This window comes from Triturus cristatus, chromosome 4_2, assembly GCF_964204655.1.
Source record: "Triturus cristatus chromosome 4_2, aTriCri1.1, whole genome shotgun sequence".
Classification (NCBI taxonomy): Eukaryota; Metazoa; Chordata; class Amphibia; order Caudata; family Salamandridae; genus Triturus; species Triturus cristatus.
In genome coordinates this window covers 215,597,004-215,623,974 of record NC_140586.1, presented here as the reverse complement: position 1 = coordinate 215,623,974, position 26,971 = coordinate 215,597,004, and the positions used below count along the sequence as shown (strand labels likewise).

At 45.6% G+C, this 26,971-nt stretch overlaps 1 protein-coding gene across 1 annotated transcript in view; it reads left to right on the top strand.

Moving 5' to 3' along the window:
• GRAP2 (GRB2 related adaptor protein 2) overlaps positions 1-26,971 on the top strand; it is a 486,852-nt gene that overhangs the window by 3,768 nt on the left and 456,113 nt on the right. Inside the window, exon 2 of the mRNA XM_085601255.1 lies at positions 1,102-1,154. The gene's annotated coding sequence lies outside the window, so the exon portion shown is untranslated. The remainder of the gene's footprint in view (positions 1-1,101; positions 1,155-26,971) is intronic.

The following is a 26,971-nucleotide window of genomic DNA, read 5'->3' as shown; positions in this document are numbered from 1 at the left end:
TGAAGTTGGGAAGGATATCGCTGTGGAACTCCATTGGACAGATTTTCTTCCACTAACCACTACCCCAGTTTTTGTGAAATCTCAGGACTCACTGGAATCGAAGTTTCATAGTCCTGGGTACAAGGGAGCCAGTAACAGAGAATATAGTTTCCTAAGGGCTTTAGATGACATTGTGCCCAAGGAACCACCACTGTTAAGGCAGCCATTACTCCTTGGACCTCGAGCCAAGATCTTGCCATTGCATTCGGTTACCTGAAAAGATACGCAAGGTTCTGTTGACTCGCCAACATTCTTGCTTGGGGAAGAAAAACTAGGACCAAATATTTGTTGAACTGTGTACCATTGAATAACTTTTTGCAATGGTTCTAGGCTAAAGTTCTTGAAGTTGATGATGAAGCCAAGATCTTGAAGGACTTTGATCACCAGGCCACATTGCCATGAGCCTTTAAAAAAGAGAGAACAGACAACAACCAGTCAACAAGATATGGGAAGACAGTAACACTACCTTTTTGAAGGTTTGCAACATCAGGCGTAAGCACCTTGGTGAATGTACTGGGAGAAATCGACAAGCCAAAGGGTAGTGCTTGAAACTAGAAATGCTGATCTCCCACCACATACTGGAAGTATTGGTGGTTGAACAGGTGAATCAGTATATGAAAAAGGCATTTTCAGGTTAATAACCAAATTACACAGGAGCAGAAAAATATCCGTTCCCAATTCCCATCCAAGAACTCACTGCCCTCAAGAAATTGCTTAACCAAAGTGCAGCTATGTTCAAAGGGGATGGGGAACAGAAGAGACTGCCCAAACAGCGGTTGGTCTAGAAGGAGTTCTTCTTTTGGTTCTTACTCGAAACCTTCCTTCTCATTTGGTAGAACTGCAAAAGAACATTAATATATGTATTACCCTACTCTCTCTCTTTTTCCTTTGCTCTCTATATCTCTTTCTAACATTTATCACATACCCTCACTGTCTCAGGCTATTGCTCCTCTTCCAATGTTCATCATTGCTTTTTCGTAATCTAGTATGATCTACTTAGTAATGTGGTTTCATCACATTTAAAACCTTCTTTAATACTTTAAACTTTCCTTTTTCTTTCAGAGTGGTACTTACGTTTCAGGCGAAATTCTTTGTTGAATCGAGGGTTTCAGCAGGTAAGTGGTAGGACTTCTAGTTGCTTGCAACTTATGTCCTTGAGGAAGATCTTTACTCAAGTGAAAATATTAATTAGCGAATATACGTATAATAGTATCTCTCTAGTTTCTGTTATACCTTTTTCTTTGTTTAAGCAACATTAGGTTCTTGTGTTTATTGCTTCCGAACCTTCTCAGTCTTAAGAGAGAAGCGTTACAGAACTTCCTCACATGGACTTAACATTTACTTGAGTTAGAACTGAGACACTTCTCCCAAATAGTTAAATGTTCCTCAGCGAGCGGATTTGAAAGAAGAAACGAGCCTCATAGTTACGCGAGGAGCTCGTACACAGACTTGTGACTGAGACACCAATCTCGTCACAAGTGACTTGCGCTGTAACAAGACGGACTGTCTAGAGTATTTATCGAAGGAACTTAAAAGATTACACAGACGTTCCAACCTTAAACTGGCTAAACGTGACAGAGGACTCAGAGCTTGCAGTTTCTTCCACGATTTAGTGAGGTGAAGTGCACATTCGTTTGCTGCGTGTGCTTCATATTCTTTTCATGCTTGTAGGAGGGAATACACTAGAGTGCTACAGGAGAAGTTGAGCTGGCAGACATCTTGGGTTTCCAGAGCTGTCAGCTCAATCTCCAATTGTTGGACCACATGGGATTTTGTCCTTTCCTTACTGTTTTGCCTATAGAAACGCTGGCCAGGATAGGATGAAATGAATGAAAATAGTATTTGTAGCTACCCTGAGGCGTCCCAGCGCTATAGACAAGACGAGTGTGAGAAAAAAAAAAGGCCAAGTAGAAGATTTAATTGAAAAGGAAAGTTTTTAAAAGTTTGCGGAAAGACAGCATGTTGGACTCCGCTCGCAGCGGGAGGGGAAGAGAGTTCCACAACTTGGCTGAATTATAGGAAAAGGAGCGACCGCCACATCTAGCTCTCTTGACTTTCGTGACGAGGGCGAGATGGGCTGTAGCCGATCTGATGGGGGAGATCAGCTCAGTTTTTTCTCCATTCAGTTTTAAACAGGAACGGGTCATCCAATTAGCCACCTCCTCGAGACAGCCGCTCAGATTGGGTGACGTTTAGCTGGTTGAGAGCCACCACTAGCTGTGTATCGTCAGCATAGGTGATCATTTTTATGCCAAAAGGACGGACGATCTTAGCTAGGGGGCTCATATATACGTTGAATAGAGTAGGGCTCAGGGAGGAGCCCTGAGGAACGCCACATCTGAGCGGGAGGCTGGAGGAAACAGAGTTGGCCTCAAAGACCTGGAAGGAGCGATCTGCTAAAAAGGACCGAAGCCAAGTGATGGCTTTTCCTGAGACACCTAAGTTGGTAAGTTGGTGAAGCAGTATATCTTGGTTTACAGTGTTGAACGCAGCATTTAGATCTAAGAGAATAATCGCCGCGTTACCTCCCTGGTCAAGAATACGTCTGGCCTCCTCCGTTACTGCGAGGAGGGCAGTCTCAGTTCCGTGCTTCGGACGGAACCCTGTTTGGGAAAGGTCGAGTAGATGGTTGGTCTCCAGAAATTCAACCAATGTCGCATTAATGTGCTTCTCCAAGATCTTACTCAGCCAAGGTAACGGAGATTGGCCTATAGTTGCTGGGATTGTCTTGGTCAAGAGTGGGCTTCTTTAATATTGCCCTGACCATATCATGCTTCCATGAGGGGGGCGCAGTGCATGATAAGATGGCGGCATTAAGTAGATCCAAGACAATTGGAAGAATTATCTATAGCCGGCAGCAAGGCTCGCGGAGGTGCTGGGTCCAGAGGGGAGCCAGATTTGACCTTGTGCATGAGGGAAGTTAGCGTGCTGGGGGGAAGAAGTCCAGTTTTGCTACTAGTCCTGGTCCAGAACTAGTGGGGGACATCAGGGCCAGGACACACTGGGAGAGGGGGAAGGAGGTATAAATACTTTGTATTTTGTGTAAGAAAAATTCTGCCAAATTGTTGCAACATGTTTTGGCGTCTGTTGTGTTAGGAGTTTTCTGAGGAAGTTTAAGCAAGGCTTTAGCGATACAGTAGATTTCCTTAGGAGGAGAAGCGGCGGCTTTAATTTTTTCTTCATAGAATGTTGCTTGGGATGCTTTAATTTCGTCCTTGTATGTTTTTATTGCTTCCCTGTACAAGGTTTTACTGAGTGGGGAGTACTCAGTATGCCATTTCCTCTAATTTCTTACAGTTACATTTCAGTTCCCGTAGTTTAGGGGTGTACCAGGGAGAGGATGGGCCGCTGCGTTTGGCATGCGAACATTGCAGGGGGAGCACCTCATCGAAGGAGCTGTATATCCACCTATTATATTCCTCGTTTGCTTTGATGGGGTCAGGGTTGGTAGGGGGTCTGGATGCTTCAAGGGCTGGAAGCCAGAGATCCAGGGGGAGTTTGGACCAATTGTGTTTTTTACGGGTGTTTGGGACGGAGGGAAAGAGCAGATTAGGGATAGCCCAGGAGAGGGGGATCAAAAAGTGATCCGTCCGTGGGAGCGGGCGAGGAGTTCCTGCTGAGAGTTGTAAACAGTTACTGAAGACCGGGTCAAGTAGATGACCTTTAGCATGAGTGGCTTCTAATATTAACTGTTGGAGTTGTAGGGCCGCGAGGCTAGCGGTTAGTTCCCTAGCACTGTGATCAGAGGCATTATCCAGATGAATATTCAGATCACCTAGTACTGAGAAATTAGCTGGAATGGAGGCTAGGTTAGCTGTGATAGTTGGAAGGGCATTGAGAAACAACTGCCCAAGGGCCCCGGGTGGTCGGTATATAAGAATCCCAGAAAAGGTATTAGTGGGGGAAAAATCAATTGCGAAGGAGAGACTTTCGCAGTCTGGAACTGGGTTGGAGGAACAGCGGCAGTTAAGAGAATCCTTAAGAATAATCGCTAGGCCTCCGCCTTTGCCTATCTTTCGGTCCTCACGGATGTGGTATCCCTGGGATAGTGCTAGGATGATATCTGGTTCAGAGTCTATATTAAGCCAGGTCTCTGTTAAGAAGAGAAAATCAGGTTTATACTCATCTAAAAGCAGGGCAATTTCGGTAGAGTGCTTGGGAAGTGACCTACAGTTTAGAAGATAAATGCTTTGCTGAATGTTTTTAGGGTAGGGGCCAGATGAGAGCACTTTTGTTTGAAAGTGGAACCCGCAGTATGGACAGGCATTGTGCCTATCAGCTACATTCCGCGAGGCGTATGGCAGCCCGGTTAAGTAAGAAGTCAGCTGCTGGTCAGCTGATTAGCCTGGGCGTGCCGGAAGGGCAGGCCCTTCGTGTAGTGGCGTAGGATTCCCTCCACTCAATCCGAAGAATCGGTGGTGGACCAGGGAAAATCACACTATCAGTGGTAAGTGTTCAGCAGTTTAAACAGTAGGCATGCAGTTATACACAATTAGGCGTTATCAATGTTTTTAAGCAAAATACTCGATCGAAGAGCAAATGGAGGAGCCCTTTGCCAGGCGCTCCTGAAGTGGAGGTGAGGCTATTCCTTTGAGCAGCAGTGCAGTTAAAGATAAAAAAGGACGTTCCCTGGAAGTGAAGCTAAAAACAAGAGTGCAATTTAGGAGCCCTTTACCAGGCGCTCCGGTTCTAAAATACGGCTGTTTTTCCTCACCACAGCGTGCGTCTGTTGTGCGAGGCGTCTGGCAGCCCGGTTAAGTAAGAAGTCAGCTGCTGGTCAGCTGATTAGCCTGGGCATGCCGGAAGGTCAGGCCCTTCGTGTAGTGCCGTAGGATTCCCTCCACTCAATCCGAACAATCGGTGGTGGACCGGGGAAAAGCACACTATCAGTGGTAAGTGTTCAGCAGTTTAAACAGTAGGCATGCAGTCATACACAATTAGGCGTTATAACTGTTTTTAAGCAAAATACTCGATTGAAGAGCAAATGGAGGAGCCCTTTGCCAGGCGCTCCTGAAGTGGAGGTGAGGCTATTCCTTTGAGCAGCAGTGCAGTTAAAGATAAAAAAGCATTGCCATAGCCAATAGGTCTCGCCTTTGGGACCTTATAAGTGTTTAGCCATGCAACAGTTGATATTGTTGCACCAAGGATATTGTGCTGGATAACTAAACACTTATAAGGTCCCAAAGGCGAGACCTATTGGCTATGTCAATGCTTGTTTAATACACTGTGGAAAATGCTCGATATTGGCCTGGCATTTAGAAGGTCTTCAATCTTCAAGTCACTTACATGGGTTTGTGAACAGGCACATGATCAAGGCAGCCAGAATCAGTACTTTAAATGTCTAAAGAATTCATATAAAATGCCTCCCGTTAAATAATTTTTTAAATCCGGGCGACATTTCATCAAAATATTCTTTTTTTTGTGTTTAAGGTTTAATGTTGAACTGCTTTTGACGGAAACGAATAAAGTGTCAGGAAACGAGCAGTTTTCTTCACTGCTGGATGGAATGTAATGAAGCTTATTATTTACAAGCAATGATGTCAGTCCGTACATAATAGTGGAAACATATAATTGCCTTTACCTAATAAGGCTGCAAATTCCATGAGTTTATCAAGAATTTATCATCGGCCATAAGTTACAACGAAGTGTATGTACTATTATCATTTGGCTCTCAGAGAGAAATCCCTCTGAATTGATTAATATTCTTTGTAGAGCTCAGGTTCTGGGCCAGTGATGCTGGATTCGGGGAAACATACGATAACAAGCGCGCGCGAAAAGCATTATCCGTGACGGAGAAAAGACAGATGGCGGCTGCGCGCGTTCACGCGCACATGCACGCAAGCTTCAGGCCAGTGGCTGGCAGCACTTTGAAAATCCCGTACTAAAAGTCGAGCAACAGCGCATGCGCTGTTCTAGGCTCGACTTGAAAAGGACGTTCCCTGGAAGTGAAGCTAAAAACAAGAGAGCAATTTAGGAGCCCTTTACCAGGCGCTCCGGTTCTAAAATACGGCTGTTTTTCCTCACCACAGCGTGCGACTGATGATTAACAGGAATACTCCTTAGGACCCTGACAGGCATCCTGAAGGTCCAACGTCATTAGATAACCGTTCTGTGCAATAAGAGGGATGATCATTTGAAGAGAAATCATCCAGAATTTTTCGATTGAGACATATTTGTTTAGCAGTCTTAGATTCAAAACCAGTCTCAGTCTTCCTTTGGCTTGGGAATCAAGAATAGTTGTTAGTGATACTGGGATAACTGCTCTTTTTTTCTACAAGTACTTGACGTACCATGAGCATTGTATGAGCTTTCAAATCTTTTTGTGGTAATGGGGAACACCCTAACCAATGATGAGGTGGAGTTTGTGAAAAAGGAATACAATACCCGTTCATTATTATGTTGAGTACCATGAGAACCGTGATCCAAGTTTGCTATCGATGAACGAAGAGCTTTAACCTTGACCCAATTTCCAGACAGTAAATTCTGGGGTTGGTCTTGAACATTGGAAATCTTAGGTCGTATTTTATTTTTAAACGTGGCCCCTGGACCACAGGTCCGGCCACGAAAGGGACGATTTTCCAGAAAATGTTTGGGTGGTGTTTTAAAAAGAAAATATTTCTTTCCGGGGCCAACATGAAGGGGTTGGGTATCTTTTTTCTCTTCTGCCGCTTTTTGCACCATTTAATCCAGTTTGGGCCCAAACAACTTTGGGCCTGTGAATGGTAACTTATGGAATAAATCTATATCTGTGGATTTCAGCTTCCATGACTTCATCCACAGAATCCTATGACCTGCCACCATTACCCCTGCCGAGGCCATAGCTGCTCACAAACTATCAAGTGTGGTGTTTGAGAGAAATTCGGATAAAAGTTCCATGTTTGCCAAAATTTTAGAAGGATCTTAGTTTTCTTGAATGCAGTCATAAAGGACTTTGATGGCATAAGCCGCAAATGTATTTGATTTCAAAGTTAGAAGCTGCGTACCACCTTTGTGATAACATTTGTATCTACCACATCTGAAAGTGTAGCTTCTTCAGAGGCTAGATTAGATGTAGAGGCCATGGATGCAGCAAAGGTGTTATCCCTTGGAGTTTGCTCAAAACCTTTCTCAAAATCCTTTATGAAATATTTTTTGGGTCAAAAAACGTGGAACTGCAGATTTATGTGGATTTTTCCATTCTTTAAACAAAATGTCCTTTATGATATTCTGGAGAGGCAGCTCATCTGCGTTATCATTTCTGTATTGGCAGTGAAATCCTTCCTCTTTCTTGGTTTTCTGCTCAGATCCTAGAGTCTCTAATATGGACCAGCAGATCTATCAACTGAGCTCCTTGAATATATTTCCCTTCTGATCCTCTTCGGGCTCATCACCGACTCACTTAAATGGTTTGCTCTGGTTTCAGCAAGAGCAGAGTCCACAGCTCTTCAATCAGGAGCTGTAAATCCCTTTTAGTGATCTGGAGGACCTTCTCCTCCTCTCCCTGTTGTGGCTCCAGCATACGGCACTTGGAAGTCACCTTCCTGCTCTTCATGTTTGCCCAAAACTGGAAGATTACGCGCTCCAGCAGTGTTGTTCCTGTTTTATAGATGCTTAGCGATGAGATCCAGCCTTGCAAGATCTCATCACTAAACAAACATGCTGCTACCTGCTGCTATGCTGCTATGCGTTCTCGAGCAGCCTGCTTACCCTCGCTGAATCGCTCCCTGCCCCAGCCCAGCACTGGGTGAGCGAGAGTAAACAGTGCAAATTACAGCCACCAAGCCCAGCGACTATTGGCACAAAGTGAGTAACATTATCTTTTCTATCCAACAATACAAACATAAAGTGTGACTTACCTTGTCCATCAAGTAGAGAGAGAAAATACAGGAGGTGGCGCATGAGGGAAGAGTTTTATGGGGGAGTAATGAACATAGAAGAAACAAGTAAAAATAAACCTGCCATTTTAAGCGTTGTAAAACTCTGAATGGTGCAGCGCCCCCACACTGTAATGACTTGGACGCGGAGGACGGAGATAAATGGATAGCAAGTGAGTGCATAATTTGGTTAAAATGTGTATTTTTTTAAATTGGTGTGAGTAGTGAAAAGGGGGTGAGTTGGTGTGTGCCTAATCTTGAGGTCATATACTTGTACATTGCTTCCAAGTGTCTTGCATCAGGAGTTAGCCTGCTGCAAATTAGACATTATTCTCCATTATTGCTCAGACATCTTTATATCACACATTTCAGAGCTTCTTTGAACTTGACAGCACAGTATTTTGCAATGCACACCTGTTGTATTATTGTCATAGAGGGCAAAGAGCAGTGACTTTAAGAGTCATCATTAGTTTCTACCAGCAGGATCTGCTTGAGGTCAAGGAGAGATAATGGTTACCAGGGTAACTAGGTACCTGCTCCAAGCAGGCAGTGGGATCGCATGGTTGCCAGCGCCTCACCCTCTCTGTGGCGTGATTGGATCAATTGTGCACTCTGCCTTTAAAGCATGCCTTGGAGGAGGGTTGGGCTTTCCTCACTTCCTCCTTCTCCTCTCTGCACTCGTTAGTTGAGTAACCCACTAAATGCTGTACATTACCTGCTTCGTCTCTACCTCCTCCTCATCCTTTGACTCTTCCCAGCTCATCACCATTGTGTTTCTCCTCGTCTATAATCCCCAACTCAGCATATAACTTTCTACCTTCAACCTCCAGGGCTTCTCTTACTTGTTCCTTTATTACCACTACCGTGTCCCCTCTTTGATTCAGCATATTTTCTAGGGATTTCAATGTATTCTCCCTCTTGTCTGCATTAATTCCATTATTTCACACTGCCTGCAAGTCCTGACTTCTACATGCCTTTCATCTGTCACAGTAGCTAGTGTGACCCTTTTACAACTCTCACTGACCGCACTGGATGAAAAGCTTGGCCTCCAAGTCACCAAGAAATGGTGAGGGCAGCACCTGGCATCTCTTGAACTCTACCATTTAACACCGGTTGCATAGCCTGTTTTCTTATCTCACTAGCTACAGCTTTTGCCCTGTGAAATGGGCTGCAACTACTAGCCTCCCATGACACTGTGAGCCGAGTCTGACTTGAGCCCTATCACTCTGGTTGCACAACTTGGCCCGCACATCATATTGACTTAAGAATATGGCCCCCTTTCATCCTGGCTGAATAGATTGGCCACCAATCACACTGGCACTCTAGCTCTGCAGTGTGGCTTCATCCTGGTTACACTGGCTGCATAGTTTTTGTTGGACTTGGCCCTCTCTACAGAGTCACCCCCAAACCTTTTGCCTTCACTCTTTTTGCTCTTTTTGCTGAATTCGTTTTTGTTGGCCTTTAGACATGGTGCATATTTCCACTGCTAACCCATGCTAAAGTGCTTGTGTTCACTCCCTAAAACATGGATTACATTGGCTTACACACCCTTGGGATATTACATTTATTGGTAAGTCCATAGTAAAGTGGTATACCATATGCCCAGGGCTGCTAGTGGGCCTACAGCACTGACTCTACCACCCACTTAAGTAGTCCCTTAAAACCTATCTCAGGCCTCACATTGCAGCCTTCTGGCAGCTTTAAACTGGCAATTCGACTTGGCAAAATAACCCCCTTGCTAAGCTCAAACTCCCCTTTTTTACTTATAAGTCATCCCTAGGGTTGGCCCTTGACAGCCAATAGCGCATGGTGCATTGTAATTAAAAGATACTGATCTTCGTAAAGAAAAGATCCCCATGGGACACATCCTGGTGGCCCTCAGGACTCTGACCTGCTCCTACTCCCACTGACCAAGCTAAGAACCTAAGCATCCATGATAACTAAGGTCAACTCCATCTTCTCCTCCTGCTTCTTCATACTCCGCATGCTTCGTAAGATATTCAAATGGCTACCCCAAAGCTCAAGACGCACCACCACCTAGGCCCTTATCTCCAGCCGACTGACCTAATTCAACGCTCATTAAGCAGAGATTGCAGCTCACCTACTCCTCCGATTACAGACTTTACAGATCGCCACAGCCAGACTCGTCCTGGATCTCCATAGACGTACCCACATCACCTCCTACCTCAGGAAACTCCACTGGCACCCTGTACAGAAAAGATGCCCTACACAACTGCGGACCCCCATCTCTTCCAGAGTTATGAAAGTCACAGAAGACCTGGCTATTCGGCTAGTCAACTGGACCCTGCCAGCACCTGGATACCATCACAGGTGACAAGAAGCACTCTACAAATCTACTGATTGATCGATTGAAAAGGAAAGGATTGTACATGCACTTTTAAGTTTTACATGTCCTGGTAGTGGAAAAACTTCTACATTTGTTTTTTACTATTGTGGGGCCTACCTCTCCCTTCGGATAACATTGGGTTACCTTATTACATTGAATATGTGCTAACCTTTGATTGGGAACAGGTAAAACAGTCATGTTTGGTGTCTGAGAAATTGTAAGTTAAAATACTCTTTAATGGTAAACTCAGATTATAAGTCACAATTTGGCAAATGCCGCTTTTATAAACTGGGGTGGCGTAGTGGGCAAAAGAACAATGGGTTTAACCCAGATCTTTTGACTGGGGGAGAATGTTTGCATTGTCAGCATTCTGTTCATCATTTGTTTGCTGGAACACTTTTTGCCCTAAGTGGGATGGGTATGCCCAGACGTGGGTCCCTCGCTCCTGTTCTATTTGGTGTCTGCAGCCTGTTCCTGGGTCACATGACTGGGTGTAGTAGGATGTTGGACGTTGTGTATTGGTTCCAGGCAGGCACACAATAGAGGGAGTAGGTTACTGGGTTGGGCCATCACTGGCAGGATGGGTGGGGGGGGGTAGAGCTGGGCACAGCCTCACTTACAAGTCAATAGTTTGTGCCCTGCCTTCACACAAACAACTTCACACTAGCCCACTGTGCCTGCAGCAATATTTGAGCCAGGTCAGTGAGGCAGGAAATTCCAAGCACTTCCAAGGGAATCCCTAGAAACTTCTACTTCAAAGAAGGCTCCAGGTATAAAAAATAGGATCCTCAGACCCACTCTTCAGTTCACTTACTGGCCTTGCAGAAGGACTTTGAGGACTGGCTGCTGCCGTGGCCTGCTGTGTACTTCAGAAGACTGCTTTGCTGCACTTGGAAGGACTGTTCTGCTGCCTGCCTTGAACCTTCAGTGGCCTGCCTTGCTGCTTGAGCCTTGTTCCACTTATGAACCTGGGACTACTAGAGTGACTCCAAAGGCTAGTTGGCGGGCCTCCTGATCAGAACCTCAGGGACAGAAAAGGTGCCCTACATCTTGAACCGGTACCTGGACCCAGCTTGAGTGAATCCTGACCCTGCAAGTGGTGCCCATGCCGCCCTGGATCCTTGGAAGTGGTGGAAAAGGTGCTCTGATAGCCAAAATCCAAACCTTGGAACAATTTTTGGCTCAAAACTGCTCTGAAAACCGAGAGGAGGCCGGCACCTACCTGCTCATTGATCTGCCCAAGGTGCATTGCCGATCAGCTTGACATTGCAGAGGCAAATCCTGTTTGGTGGCTCCTCTGTGAAGGGGTATCTGGCTTCGTCAAGCCCTCATAGGCTACAGCCTGGAGCTTCGTTCCTCTGGAGATTTTCGATTTCCAAAAAGAGACTAAGTGACTTAAGTCCGAACGTAGGTATCATCACTACGACTTTGTCCAGCGGCCCCTCAGTGACTACGATTCCTCCTCCTCAGACACCGTCTGCACCCTTGCCCCGCTGAACCTTACCTTCTTAGACATTTTTCCACAAAATATCTTTTAAGTCTGAAGGTAAGCGCAGACTGGGCCCATTCCACTTCTTGTATCCGACCCCCGCTCCATCGCGCTCGACCATACCTTTTGACTTTGTCCAGGGCCGGACTGGCCGTAGCGGGCACCGGGCAATCCCCCGGTGCGCCGCATGGGTGGGGGAAGGTTTTGGGCCCTTGGGGGCCGTTTTTGTTACAGGGCCAAAATCGGCCCTGTAACGAAAACCGTCCCTGGCAAAGAGCTCAGCGGCACCCCCAACCCCCCGCGGGGTGGGGAGGGGGGGCGGACGAGCACTTTGCCAGGGCCGGTTTTGGTTCCCAGTCCGGCCCTGACTGGGAACCAACTAGTTGTCCGCTGTTGGCGCTTTGATCTTTTAGGTGCTAGAATTTATTTTAAATTGTAAAAATTCATAACTGGTTCTACTGATTGGATTTTTATATTGTTTTGGTGTCAAATGATTTATTAAAATGTACTCTATTTTACTAATTTGGTGTAGGATTTTTCTTCTGTTGTATTTTCACTTTATTACTGTTTGTGTGCTGTATAAATACTTTACACATTGCCTCTCAGTTAAGCATTTCAACTTTTGTGCCAAGCTACCAGATGGTTAAGTACAGGTGAATTTAGTGACTTTAATGGTTGACCCTGAAAGGGATTGTGGCTGTTGTTTTAGCAGGGTTCAAACCCCACTCAACCAAGAACTCAATTTCTCACAGTTTGAAACTTGGACTCTGCCCTGTTACACTGGCTGATGAGTTTGACATCTCGTCACACTACTGCAGTGCCTCTCCGAGTCGATTTCTTCTGGCATCAGCTGCTCAGCCTGGCTTCAACCCTGTCACTTTGGCACAATGGCACTTTATTCTGGCTTCTTGGTCTCAGCCCTGTCACACTGACTGCACAGCCAGGGTTTTAAGAAACATTTCCTAGTAGAAATAGAGTGAGTGTGTTGGAAAGAAGAAATAGTTTAGTGACTTTTTGAGTATTAAAAATGTTTTAAGGCTGTTTCTCGACAAGTTACATTGTACAACAGGGCTAATGTTGTAATGTACCTCATTATATGGGTGTTACTTCTTTGTTCTATTAGTGATAAAATGTAAATCAAACTGTCACACCAAAAGCATTGAAACATCACACTGCAAACACAGAAATGCCAGAGAGGTGGCTGTCGAGGATTTCCAATGCTGGGTAATGGCTAGGAAAAGAGTAAGGTTCAGAAATTGAATTGTAAGTTTGGCCCCCGGAGGTTGGGGGTAGATCTCCATGAGAACAGCACCAGGGGAGTGATCGATCGTGCACTCCGTAGGTTGTGTGAGCATGGAAATCCTGTCAGTCCAGAAAATCAGAAAATTTGCACATTCCCGGATTATGAGTCAAGTGTGTTGGGAATGTATGGTATTGGAGAAAGCCCTGGGCCAACGGCAGACACAGCGCATGTAGTTTCAGGTAAGTAAGGTATGCCCTATCTAGGATTCAAGTTTGTGTACATTTAAAAAAAAAAAAACATTTTTTATTGAGTTTTGAGAGTACCCCATGGACAAAGGCCCGACAAAATCCACATAAACGACATAGTATTAAAGGATTACCAAATATGGAGTTATCCGTGAGTACACTTTGTATGCAAAACAAAAGAAAACACACTAAAAACTGTACGCAGACTACCCCACCCACCTTGGCAAATATATATTAACACTGTTAGACACCTAGAAGGACAAGAGTACACTATATATAACAATCTGCTGAAGGCTCAGTGAATCACCATTATGGGGATTGTGATGGAAGACACGGAAGGTCAATACCCCTATATGCAGCCTATCAAGACCAATTTTTTCCATGCTTTTGGGGACAGCCCAGTGAATGGAATACCGCTATTTCAGCTCCCATACACTTATCCAGTTCTCCTCGCCACTTTCCTATTGTCGGGGAGCGGTGCCCTTCCATATTTGCGCAATATCCCGTTTGGCAATGGCTAGGACTAGAAAGAGTAGATGTTGCTTGGACCGATTGCCACCTATGTCCCCGGTACTGTGAAGGAGGGCCAAACGGGGGTCTTGCGGGAGGTCCCAGGATAACACCTCTCTGACACAGGACAAAACCCTGCACCAGAAAGGCTGTAGAGCCGTACAACTCAATACCGTGTGAAAGAAAGTCCCCTCCTCCCTCTCGCAGTGCAAGCACAAGGGGGACGCCACAACTCCCATCCTCCAGAGGCGCGCCCGGTTGTAGTCCACGCAGTGTATGTACTTAAACTGTATAAGACGGAATCTGGATGTTACCGCAGCACCCCGGGGACCAGCTAGCGCCTCTGCCCAGTCATCGTCCGTCAGGTCTGGATGTCATCTTGCAATGCTCTCTTCGTCTTGTGCAGAGTCGTATCAGTGTGCGTTATCAGTGTCTGGTATATTTGTCTGATTTTATGAGCGCCCAGATCCCCCATGAGGAGTCGACCTTCTAACGGATTAAATTCAGGGAGATCCGGTATGTTCGCCAGTGAGGGAGTCAAGGCATGCCGCAGTTGGAGGTATCTGAAAAACTGAGTTTTGTGTAACTGGAACTCTTCCAGGAGTCGCTGAAACGATTTGAGAACAGTACCCCGCATGACGTCCCCCAAGGTGGAGATGCCAATCAGGTCCTACTGGTGAAACCCCCACAGGGCGACCGCCTGGCGCAAATAAGTGCCATGCCATAGGGGCGTTGCCTGTATCAACCGTCCTTGCCATCCCATTCGCCGAACCACATACCGCCACAGCCTGATCGTTGTCCGACTGGCGTGCGGTAAGAAGTCAAGACTCTGCGCACTGTATAGTAAATGCAGAAGGGGGGTCTTTCCCATGGCCATATGTTCTAGAGCGAACTCTGGGTCTGTGGGTGAATTATACCACTAGTCATTAATGATTAGTAAATGTGCCGCCAGATAATAGGAGTAGACATCTGCTGCTGCAATGCCCCCGCAGTACGTAAGTTTGTTTAAATTTAAATAGGACGTTGCGTGGGATCTGAGAAGACATTGCAACCTTGTCTGCCACTCCTTGTTGTTGAACAGAGTTTGGAGTTTGGCCTCCCAACTGCACTCATTGGTTTGCAGGGAAGCACCAGCATGGTCCCAAAGCCCTCTATACATCCTAGTAATCAGTTTTCTCCGTGTCCTGTTGTCTGAAGGGTCTGAAGTGCATTGTGTGTGGGTGGTTCTTGATGTCGAGGCTGCCAGGCTTGTTGGATACAAGTCACAGCCTGCCATAAGTAATAAGTGCACCAGGAGGGAGCCGGCATCAGTCAGACAGGGTTGCAAAATTCATATTGAGGCTGTCTTCAAACAGGTCTCCTATGGAAGTCAACCCAACTGGCTTCCACTAGGTTGAGAGGTAAACACCTTCGCACAGACCAGGAGGCCTAGCAGCGGGATAGCCAGAGCGTAGGTAGGCATGGCCTCTGTGCATTTCCAGGAATTACATAAACAGGTAGTGCTATTTCAAGTAGGGAGCAGCACAGAGGTCTCTTGATATGTGGAAAAAGCATATGATACAAGACGCTGGTTTTATCTGGTTTGTCATACGACATATTTGGGCCAGGTGATGCCCTGCTAACCAGTAGGCGGGCCAATTCAGTTCGACAGCATCAAAAGTCAGGTACGCCAAGGCCACCTTGGCCTGTATGGAGCAGGTGCTTGGACGTCGCCCAGTACCCAATTTCAGTTCTAGTAGTAGGACGTTTAAATCTCTGACTGTCTCAACAGGAATAGCTACCAGGAAGTTTGCAAAGTGGTAAAGCAGGCATGGGGAAACGAGTTTCGTAAAGGGTTATGTGACCCATTGTAGTGTAGTCCCAATAGTACCTTGTCATGCAGGACCTACTCAGTTTACGGATAACATATACTGTGGGTCTAGTGGCAGACTGACTCCGTGCACCCCCGCCGCATATGTTAGCCTATGGTTTGCATTAGCTAGCTCGTAGTGCCACTAGAATCTCCTGGTATCAGAGAGATTAGTTTTTGGCAACCTCGGAACACAATAACCTCAGACTCGTGGAAACAATATACTACTTTTCACACAGTCACTCGTGCTTGTTTTGCTCTCAGACAGATACAGAGAAGAAACAGGCGAGCGTTTTTACAATAAGAATTTATTGTATCGTAGTGAATAAAAAGGAATAGTATTGTTCTACCATTTTGCAATAGTCACGAACATATACATGAATATGAAATGCATTTATAAAATAATGTGCCTACTCCTAAGATGCCTGACTAGATGTACCTAAGTGTACCTAGCATGTGAGTAGGTGCTACAGAGCCTAAGAGCCAAGAATCCTGCTAGGATTGAGTCGAAACCCCATACCTGAATAGTGAGAGTGAGGGACTTCGTCCTGGACTTGAGCTGGACACCCCGCGATGGATCGTCAGAACACTATCAGCTGGAGTTATGGCATACTGGAGCTGCAGCGTCTCTGGTCAGTGTGTCGGTCTTGACGTCTCGGTTCTCTCCTGCTCTCTGGTAGCTAGAGGTGCTGTATTTATACAGTCTATGTACGTGTGTTACCCATTGTTCAGTATGAGGATGATGTTGGGGATTAAACCTTGTGCGTCAATGGGAGAGGTGAAGTATACCTCCTGGAGAGAGTACTCATCAATTATTCATATGTGCTAAGGATGACGTCTTAGCAATATCGACTGGGAAAAACCCACCCTTGGCATGGAACTAGGTGAAAGGTTTAGTCCATAAAAAGCTACAGTCCTTATAAGGCGTGATGTCCCTATAAGGCATTATGTCCTTATTTGGAGTTATGTCCCTATAAGGCTCGTTCATATGAAATAACGGGGAGATGATATAGGGAAAGTGTACGATGTTCCCTGGACCTATATTAGGGTACTGATATGAAATATAACACCCACTCCACCTTATACTTAACAATAATAATACACATTTCTGAATTACACATTTATAACAGTGTCAGTGCATAAAATTATCAAGTAATCATTTAAAAAGTTTTAAAAATTCATTTGAAAGCAGTTTAAAAAACGAGGAAAAAAATGTTCTTTGGTAATGTTTGACATTGTTGTAAAGTTCCGCAAATCACAGTTCTAAACGAGTTCGATCACACAACTTGAACTATTGCAAGCGTACTTAGAAGGCCATGCTTTGAGATATAAAGTGTCAATTTGAAAAAGAGCCTTTTAAGAAAAACGAAATGGAAGGGAAAAGGTTCCATATTCGTTCCCATCACACGGTGAGCCAGATTCAGATTAGAAGTCCTGGCTGGGAGACATAAAATTATCGCTACCTGCTACAGCAGGAGACAAACATTGCAATGCGTTGCATAGCACGTCAAGTGTGCATAGATGTAACTCCTTGTTGCCAGTAGCTGGTGTGTAGCCTTTCGGTACCGGATTCGAAATATCGGTGTCAACGCTGGAGCTGAAATTTAATTCAGTCGTGAAAGGCACCTGCGGCTCCTCAAGGAAGGCATGGTTCAAGATAGGAATACGCTGGGGACAGAGTCATGCATGGGACCACAAAGGTTCCAGCCTGGAGTCCAAGTCCCCTAGCGTCTCCATCGGAGGTGTCAGACAGATGTCCAACTCGCATTCGCCTCCATAGAACAGGCAGGATAAGAACCAAGAAGCACTTAGTTCTCGTAGGCGAGGTGCACCGAGATGCTGTACCATGCAACCACAGTAATGTCGTTCCAGGAGAGCCTTCGCAATCTCGCTGGCGGATGGTCCGTCCATTGCGCAGCAGGTAGACGATAATCAGGATTCCAGCTACAACGAGCAGTATCGGAGGTAGACCCCCGAGGATAGTCTGGAAAGTGCTAAGGAATCCGGACCATATGGTCTAAAATAGGTGCATAATGCCACTTGTATCAGACATGTTAAAGATACTTCACACCATTTCTACGAAATGTAGGGAGCAGTTTGTTCGAATTAGCGGCTGTATCTCGGTCGAGGTCCTTGCAACTTGAAGTTCAAATGTTTCTCGAGCGGAGGTCAGTGGCACGGTTTTCTGTAAAAGCATGGTTTTCATTCTGCTCAAAGCATCAAACTGTATCAACAAAACATTCAGTGAAAGCCATACTAGCGCCTCCCTGACTGTATTTGTCAGAGGAAACAATACTTGCATACAGCAAGTAACCCTAGTGTTCACGGTGACCAGATATGCAATGCCTGGCATGCCAAAACAACCTTGATCGTTCATCATCAAGTAACTCCCATTCGAAAGTAACTCGAACACTGGTGATATTATGGCAGCTGGTGTTCCTTTCATGTGGCAAGACAGATTTGAAACTGAACCATTACAGGCTCCATGCAAAACGATATCTTGGCACATGGAAGAACCGCTTAAAGCGCTCTTGCAGTTGGTACCACTAAGAAACACTTCTCGATCCCCACTCCGGCATCAAAATCAATATGGTAAATCCAAGAATTTCTTAATGTACTCTTTACCCAATTTTTCATATCTGCCTGCCTTTACTCAAGGCAACAGTGAAACTGAAATGTAGTGACCGGGAGAGATTTGGCCATGGATTAGCCACTCAGTTGATGGTAATTCAGCTACTGTAAATGGTAGTCAGTCTAGTTTTTCAATTTGCAGCATTGTATATTTAGCCCCCCTTTGTGCCATTTCAATCTGTGTATCAGATTGTATTCTGAAAACAGAGACGTACTGTTTATAAAACTACAAGGCACAAGGCCTGCACGCAAAGATTGTAGCTCCTAGCTCTATAACATAATAGAACATAACTGTGATTGGCCGTGTTGTAATATGGCTGAATCCTGTTCCAGTATGTCAATAGCAGAAGATACAATCTTGCCCAATGAATATACTCTGGAGGTTAAAGTTGTTAACCCATTATCCACCACCGCAAATGCTTTTTCTAAGTTTATACGGTCTATTTCCCGTATTCTCTCTGCGGCTTCTTGTTGGGAAATCTTCCAGATTTCATTATAGGCAGCATAAATGCCTGCATATATGAAAGGTTTTTGACGTTGTTTCCTAGGTTCTTGTAAAAAGTCTCTAAGATCCATGTCTTGTGAGAGTAAAGATAAGTGTTGTTTCATTTCTGCAAGTGTTGAGGTTTCTAGCCATTGTAGGCACAACTTCCCAACACTATAGGATGTCACTACCCCTGGATGTTCTCTCTGTACATAACGTGGGTCCGGCCTATGCATATTGAGTCCCTCGGTGATGTGCAGGAACCTTTTATGACATGTGATTGTGTCTAAGGGCCAAACCGCCCACTCCTTCCAATTGGGGTCTGTTCTATTGTACTTTAATATGTCATCAATTGTTGCCCCTTCTTTTGTAGAAGAATTCTGCCACCCATTTGTTGGTGTAGGAAACTTTGGAGAGTTCAGGTCCTTTGTCTTGGCTATTCCAAGACAGGATGTCTGTTGCACAGTATCATTTAAAAAGATCATCTGCTGTGGAATGAGGCATGCTCTAAATAGTGCCTCTGTACCCTGGACTTGCCAGTCCTTTGAACCCCAAATCGATTTTGTGTCAATTTCATCTTGCCATAGGTCGAAACCCTGTTCAGATAATTGGGCCAAAAATGAAGCCGAGTAAATCTGTTTAGTGTTTGTTAGCATTATTTTCAGTGCTGATGTTGGTGCAACCTTATAGTAGAATGAGGCTGGATCTGTGATGTTAAACCCTGAAAAGTATGCACATTTCTGTGCAAACGTTTGTGAACTACTTTTTGGTGGTGTTGGGCAATGGTCCCACTGATTGTATTCAAATACATTCCTAGGCGAAATGGATTTGTGCTGGAAATGATGACCAAGATGTTGGTAACTGTACAATTTGTCATAATCTGATGAACCTTCTAACATTTCATTATTAGAAAATGTAGCAGTTTTCTCTAAATCAGACAATATGTTATTAACGGTTTCAGTGTCCCAATCATCAGAAAATGTACTGAGGTGATGAAATCACTTAATGAGATTTTAAATACATGATTAATTTTTAAAAGTTCAGTTGGTCCGAATATGTTGAAATCAACCTTGTCCCATACTATACCATCCGGTATTGGAACAGCTGTGATGTTCACTGATGACAAGTCTCTTCGTTCACGATGTGTGTGGCTTCAGGAGGATGTTGACCTTTCGGGCTGTGGAATCTTGTTGAAGATAATGTCCATTAATAAGCATACTAAAAGTCAATACTAAACCTAGCCACAAAAGAAAAACCAATATCCCTGAAATTACCCAGAGTTCAATCGAAGGTGATACCAGGTATGTCTTTTGAAGAAAGAGAAGTTCTTTAATTCTTGCTTGAATGGTGTTTTGGCTGGCGTCGTTTCCGGCTCGCTTGGATCCAGAGAAAACGTATCAAAGTTAATGAAGTAGCCAGAAGCAGCTCAATCAATTGTTGGAATTGCATCGAGATAAGTTGAAATGTCCTTTTCCTCTCGACGAGGCATGTGTAGACATCTGTATTAGGTCTAATTGCAACTTGTGAATTATTCTGATTTTCATTTTGAATTTGAATGTTTGGTTCAAGTGGAACAAGTTCCATAGCATCGTTGCTTAGTCCTTCATTCCTTACAGGTGGCTCTTCAAACGCGATGAGTCGTTCTGTTTGAACTTCTTGGATTGTAGTTAGAGGAGGACGTCTGCTACATCGGAACCCACTAGGCCTACTGTTTAGTATCGGCCACATAGTGTGGTTTGATTAAGTCGATTGAGACAAATCTTTTCTCCTTTTTTCCGGCAAGAGGCGGGAGCAGCACAGTTCTTGTTCCGTGTATTGCAAGGACAGGTACAGGTTTTCTGTAAGAGGGTCCAAATTCCTTTTTGTCCGCCATTTTCTCTCTGACCAGATCCCCGACTTTTGGGATTCAAACAGGTCTTGCCGTGACTACCATGACTTCTTCAGTGGCGGTCTGCTTTAGATGGACATCGCTTTGTTTAGTCCTGGACTCTTTTAGGTCCTGTAAAACAGCCAAACGATCATGGATATCAAATGGTTTTTCAGCCGCCACTGCTCCTTCACAATCAAGATCAGGTACTCACATTTGTGTCCCAAAGAGGACTTCATATGGAGTGATACACCCTAGAGAGCTTCTTGGCTGGTTATTTGATGCCCGCTGTACCCCATACAGGTGTGTGACCCAGCTACCGCCCTTGCCTAATACCCTAGCTGTTAAAGATTGCTTTAAGTCTAGTTTTTTTCTCTGCACAACAGGATTTCCCTCAGGATGGTACGGAGATGAAAACCCAAATGCTACGCCCATTCCTTCCATGGCCTCTTTGTAAGCCTGTGAGCTAAACGCAGGGTCGCGGTCAGAGTGTAATGTGCTAACTGCGTATGTACCGATAAAGACGCGCAAATCTTTTATAACAGTTCGAGCGTCAGCAGAATGCTGAGGCCAAACCCATAGGAATCTTGAGCATGAATCCACTGCCACCATAATATACCTGTAAGCCCCGTTTGTTTGTAAGGGGCCACAGTGGGCCAAGTACACACATGCGAGAGGTTTGTCTGACTTTAATAATGGCGTCTGTGCCGGGCGTGTAACTGTGGAGCCTTTCATTTGCTGGCAGATGTCGCATTTGAAGACATAGTCTTTAGTTTGCTTGGATAACCCTGGCCACCAGTAGCGCTGTTTCAGTAAAGAAATAGTCGCCGTAACGCCTGTGTGTGCAGAGCCCAAACCCTTGTGTGCAGCTAGTTTTAAAACTTGCCTACGATCCATATTTGGTATTACTTTAACCCCCACACCAGGAATCTGATCATATGGAATGTTTTGTGCATCTAATTTGTAGGAGTATTTGAGTGGAATTTTTTAGGTACTGCTGTGCTGCCTTTGCATGATGCGATGAGAGCTACCATTATATCTCTGTCTATTCTCGTTTTCAAACGAGTCAGTGCAGATACGGAAGCTGTGCGCCCTTTGCGGCTTCATCAGCCAATGAATTCCCTTCAACGTAAACACCATCACCTTGATGACTCAGCGTATGGATCACGTGAGTCCTTGGTAGCTCGGATTTCAATTCCGCTACCTGTTCCCATAGTATTTTGTCCTTAATTGTGCCACCTTTTGCGTCCTTAACCCCGTTTTGTTCCCAATGTTGTAAGTACTCATTGTACAATTGTACACAGTAAAAAGAATCACACACGATTGGTGTGGGGAATTTGTGATCCGTATTTACAAGTGCAAGTATTAGTGCTTTTAATTCTGCCAACTGAGCCGTGCAGTCTCCTAGAGATTGCGTTTTTGTGCAACTAGGATGGAACTTGCCATAACACATGCGACCTTTAACGATAGCACATGCTGAAAAATACTTTTGCTTACTTTCTATGGCCGGTTGCGCAGATCTGTCAGTGTATATAATATATTCATACTGGTCAAGAAGCAAGATTTCATTAGGTAGAGGATATTCTTTTTCATATTGCAGGAATGCCTGAGTTTTTAAACTGGGATCAAATCTGTATTCAACGTCTATTGCAGTAAGAGAATTAGCCCATTGTATCCACCTAGGATGCAACGCTTTCGCATTTGGGATGCTGGCCTTTGTAGCAGCTTCTAAAGCTGGTACTGGAGTCACGACAATGATGCGTTTCCCCTGAGTCAGTACTCTTTCTCTTGCTACAGCAGTCTGAACGGTTGTCAGGATTTTTTCTGTTGAAGTGAAACGCATTTCTGCATTTGTGTACAGGTGTGATTTGTAAGCGATATGTATAGTTTCTCCCTCATTAAAGGTCAAATAAGTGTACCCCCATTGACCCGCTATTCGGATCACTAAGTGGCGTACGTTTACGCATGTCTGTAAGTGCTTGGAAGCAATCATGTCTTCCTGGAGTAAACGAAGAATATTAGTATGTTCTTGTGTCCAATCTTTGGCTGAAAAGTTAGGTTTGATTAATTCATAGAAAGGTTTTACCCTCTGTGCGTAATCTAAAATGTATGTTCTGCCGAAATTTAGGAATACTAGAATTTATTGTAATTTTTTCAATGATTTTGGAGGCTGGAGCAGCGCACACTTTTCAAAAAAGTTAGCTGCCAGACTTTTGCCTTCACTTGACAACTCATGTCCCAAAATAGGACATTGAGGTGGGCTATTTTCAACTTTTTAATAATGATGTTACCCTGGTCAAGTGCCTCTTTAACTAGTCGTCAGTCAGATAAACATCATCCACATAGGACAACGCTTCTTCATCAAAATTTTGAAGTAACTCTGTAACTCTTGCTGAAAATACCCTGGGGCTATTTTTGTACTCTTGGGCGAGTCAACAAAATTGTTGCTGTGACCCTAACGCACTGAATGCTGTCAGATACCTGCTTTCAGGCGCTATAATTTGTCAGAAAAATCCATTTGAGATATCAAGTGTGGTTTTGTATTTTTTGCGCACAATGTTATTCATTAATGCGTCACTGTGTGCAGTTTGGACAGAAAATGTCTTTGTGCATGAGTTTAAATGTCTGTAATCTAAAACTAGACGATATGTATTGTCATGTTTAGCGACAGGAAACAAAGGATTGTTCATTGAAGAGATACATTTTTCAATGACCCCCTGGTATTCAATTTGATCCAAGATCTCAGTTAGAATCCGGGTTCTCTGGTTGGCACAGGTAGGTACTTGTGACAAGCAGGGAACCTTTCCTCTAGTCAGGGTAAGGGGTTACACTACTAAAACAACCCCTGCTCACCCTCTAGGTAGCTTAGCGCGAGCAGACAAGGCTTATCTCCGAGCGTTATAGGTTAAGCATTTGTGAACACATACAGTAACCAAGTGACAACACTACAAATGGACACCACACAGGTATTTATATTAAAAATAAGGATTCTTTATATAGGATTATCACAAGACCATTAAACGATTAAAAATACACAATACGGTTGCTTAGTTGGTAGAAGATTGCTTAGTTTCTCTTAAGTTCTTAAATGCGACACTTTAAGTCAATGTACCTTAGATGCGACACGCAGGGCAACAAAAGTGTTGCAGCGATGCAGATGCGTTGAAGTTCTTGGTGCAAAAGAAATAAAGACGGGATCTTCCAGATGCGTTACGCTTCTCCGATGTTGCGAGAAGACTCGACTCGATGCGTCAGCTACAGCGGCGTCACCCTTGACGAGATGCGACGACAGCGGCCTTGGCAGCGGCACTCTTCTCCGACGTTGCGAGACGCTTCCGCTCGATGCGATGCTGCAGCGGCGACACCTCTTCTGCGAGATGCGATGACAGCGGCTCCGACGGCGGCACGCTTCTCCGTGGATGCGAGGCGCTTTTCTGGATGCGGTGCAATGCGACAACTACGATGGCTGCGATGGCGACACGCTTCCTCCTCGATGCGAGACTCTTCCCTCGATGCGGTGCAATGCGACAGCTACGATGGCTGCGATGGCTACACGCTTCTTCGGCATTGCGAGACACTTCCGTAATGATGCGAGACGCTTCCGCTCGATGCGATGCTGCAGCGGCGACACTCTCTGCGAGATGCGACGGCAACAGCTCCGACGGCGGCACGCTTCTCTTCCTTGCGTCGCGCTTCCAGCTCCTTGCGACACGCAGTCCCTCAGAAGGCCCAACAACAGCAGCAGGCACTTCCAAAAGACTCTGGGGAGCTGGGGGTGAAGTACACTGGTCCTGGGACTTCGTTCAGGGGGCAAGCTCAGTTCAAGCCCTTGGAGATCTTTTTAAAGCACAAGTTGAAGCAAAGTCTTTAGTAGTCTTTCTCCTCTCCTTCAGCAGCAAGGCAACCACTGCAGGCCAATCCCCCAGGTCAGGGGCAGTACTCCTCCTACAGCTTTCCCAGTTCCTTCTCCTCTGGCAGAGGTTCTTCTTGTTTCAGCAGGATCTAATTTCTTGGGAGCAGGGTCCCAATACTTATACCCCTAATTCCTTTGTTCCTCTGGGGTAGAGGGGCCTTTGCCCAGTCCATACCAGTTCTTGGGCACTCTGTTGACATGACTCTGCCTTTCTATTCAGGGTGCAGGGCAGAGACATCAGCCGCTCCGCAGGTGGTGGAGCCAGCATTGTGGTAGCAGAGCACAACCCTATTCAGAGCCCAGGTGTACTCCTCCCAATCATCTGACTGCCAATCTTCCTATTCACTACCAGGCTACCTAGCCCTGCCCCTCTGGGTTTCCCCAGCCCTGTCACTCACACAACCAGACAGGCAGATACACATCATAGCAGAGGCGGACTGAAATGGTCAGGCAAGCAAATACCAACTTTCTAAAAGTGGTATTTGCAAACACAGAATATTAAAATAAACTTTACTAAAAGATGTATTTTATTATTCTGAGTTCAGGCATACTAAACTCGAATTTCTACCATGTTCCCTGGGTCTGTTAGGATCATAGGATGTAACAATTCTAACAGCCCATTCTGGCCTATTGAGAACAGGTAGCCTTACAATAGTGACTAACGAAAATTCACTATTAGGACATGCCACACACATCAGGGCTTGTCCTATCTTATGCTTACAATGCACCCTGCCCTTGGGCCTACCATAGGGGTGACTAATATGAAGTTAAGGGAAGGTTTAGGGACTGGCAAGTGTGTGCACTTGCCCAGTCAGCATGACAGTACCAGACTGCACGCAGGTTCTGCAATGGCAGACCTTAGATACATTTTACCAGGCTGCTTCTGTGGGTGGCACAACCAGTGTTGCAAGCCCACCAGCAGCATTTGTATTTACAAGCCCTGGCACTCCTGGTGCACTTTACTGGGGTCTGACAGTAAACCAAATAAGCCAATCATGGAATCCAACCAACATATGCATTTTAAATAGGGAGCACTTGCACTGTGGCACTGGTTGGCAGTGGCACAGTGCTCTGAGCAGCTAACACCAGCAAAACACATGAGGCACAGCGACAAAAAGTGGAAGGGAGACTCACGCCAAGGTGCCAGGTCTAACAATCTCCCTGACCTGTTTATTAGCTTCTTGCTTTATTGGATATTGCCTTTGAGCATTAGGTGAAACTTTTAATAGAATCACGTGGTAGGTTGAGTTCTCATCCCACCCTGCGTGATTTTTGTACAATGCAGGGGCCCAAGCCCCACGCCTGTGTATATGCGTGTTTTAGGTGAACGGGAACGTAGTTGGAAAACGCAGGCAAATTATACTTTCTCCCCTAGGGCACTAAATTACGAATGCAGGCGGCCAATCTTGTTCTGCTAACAGGATGTCATAACCAGATGATACGTTCTTCCAAAAAAGAGCTTTTACTTTCCCGGGCTTGTCCCCCTCCAGCCGGAGTGTTATTTCATATAACTTATGTGGGACACTCACCCTGGCATCTGGTGTTTCCACCGTGATGTAATCATTCAACTCCGCTGTCACCCGAAATTTCTTCAGGTTCAGGCGAGCTATTGCCGCTCGAGGGAACTGTCTTTGGGACACAAACGGAGCCGAACTTTACCTTGCCTGTGACTTTTGACCCGAGGGGAGGCTTCGTCGCTATTGGAAGTGGCGCTGCGGAGGTTTTAAATACCGGAACTGCGAGGACCAGGGTGCCTGCCGTCCAGCTCATACAGCACACCTGCCTCCTCTTCCCGGCCCCGCCTCCATTGTCTACACCACTCCTCGCGGCCCCCGCTCGAGGGAACTGTCTTTGGGACACAAACGGAGCCGAACTTTACCTTGCCTGTGACTTTTGACCCGAGGGGAGGCTTCGTCGCTATTGGAAATGGCGCTGCGGAGATTTTAAATACCGGGACTGCGAGGACCAGGGTGCCTGCCGTCCAGCTCATACAGCACACCTGCCTCCTCTTCCCGGCCCCGCCTCCATTGTCTACACCACTCCTCGCGGCCCCCGCTTCGCGGGAGCCGCTCGAGGGAACTGTCTTTGGGACACAAACGGAGCCGAACTTTACCTTGCCTGTGACTTTTGACCCGAGGGGAGGCTTCGTCGCTATTGGAAGTGGCGTTGCGGAGGTTTTAAATACCGGGACTGCGAGGACCAGGGTGCCTGCCGTCCAGCTCATACAGCACACCTGCCTCCTCTTCCCGGCCCCGCCTCCATTGTCTACACCACTCCTCGCGGCCCCCGCTTCGCGGGAGCCGCTCGAGGGAACTGTCTTTGGGACACAAACGGAGCCGAACTTTACCTTGCCTGTGACTTTTGACCCGAGGGGAGGCTTCGTCGCTATTGGAAGTGGCGCTGCGGAGGTTTTAAATACCGGGACTGCGAGGACCAGGGTGCCTGCCGTCCAGCTCATACAGCACACCTGCCTCCTCTTCCCGGCCCCTCCCCTTGACTTC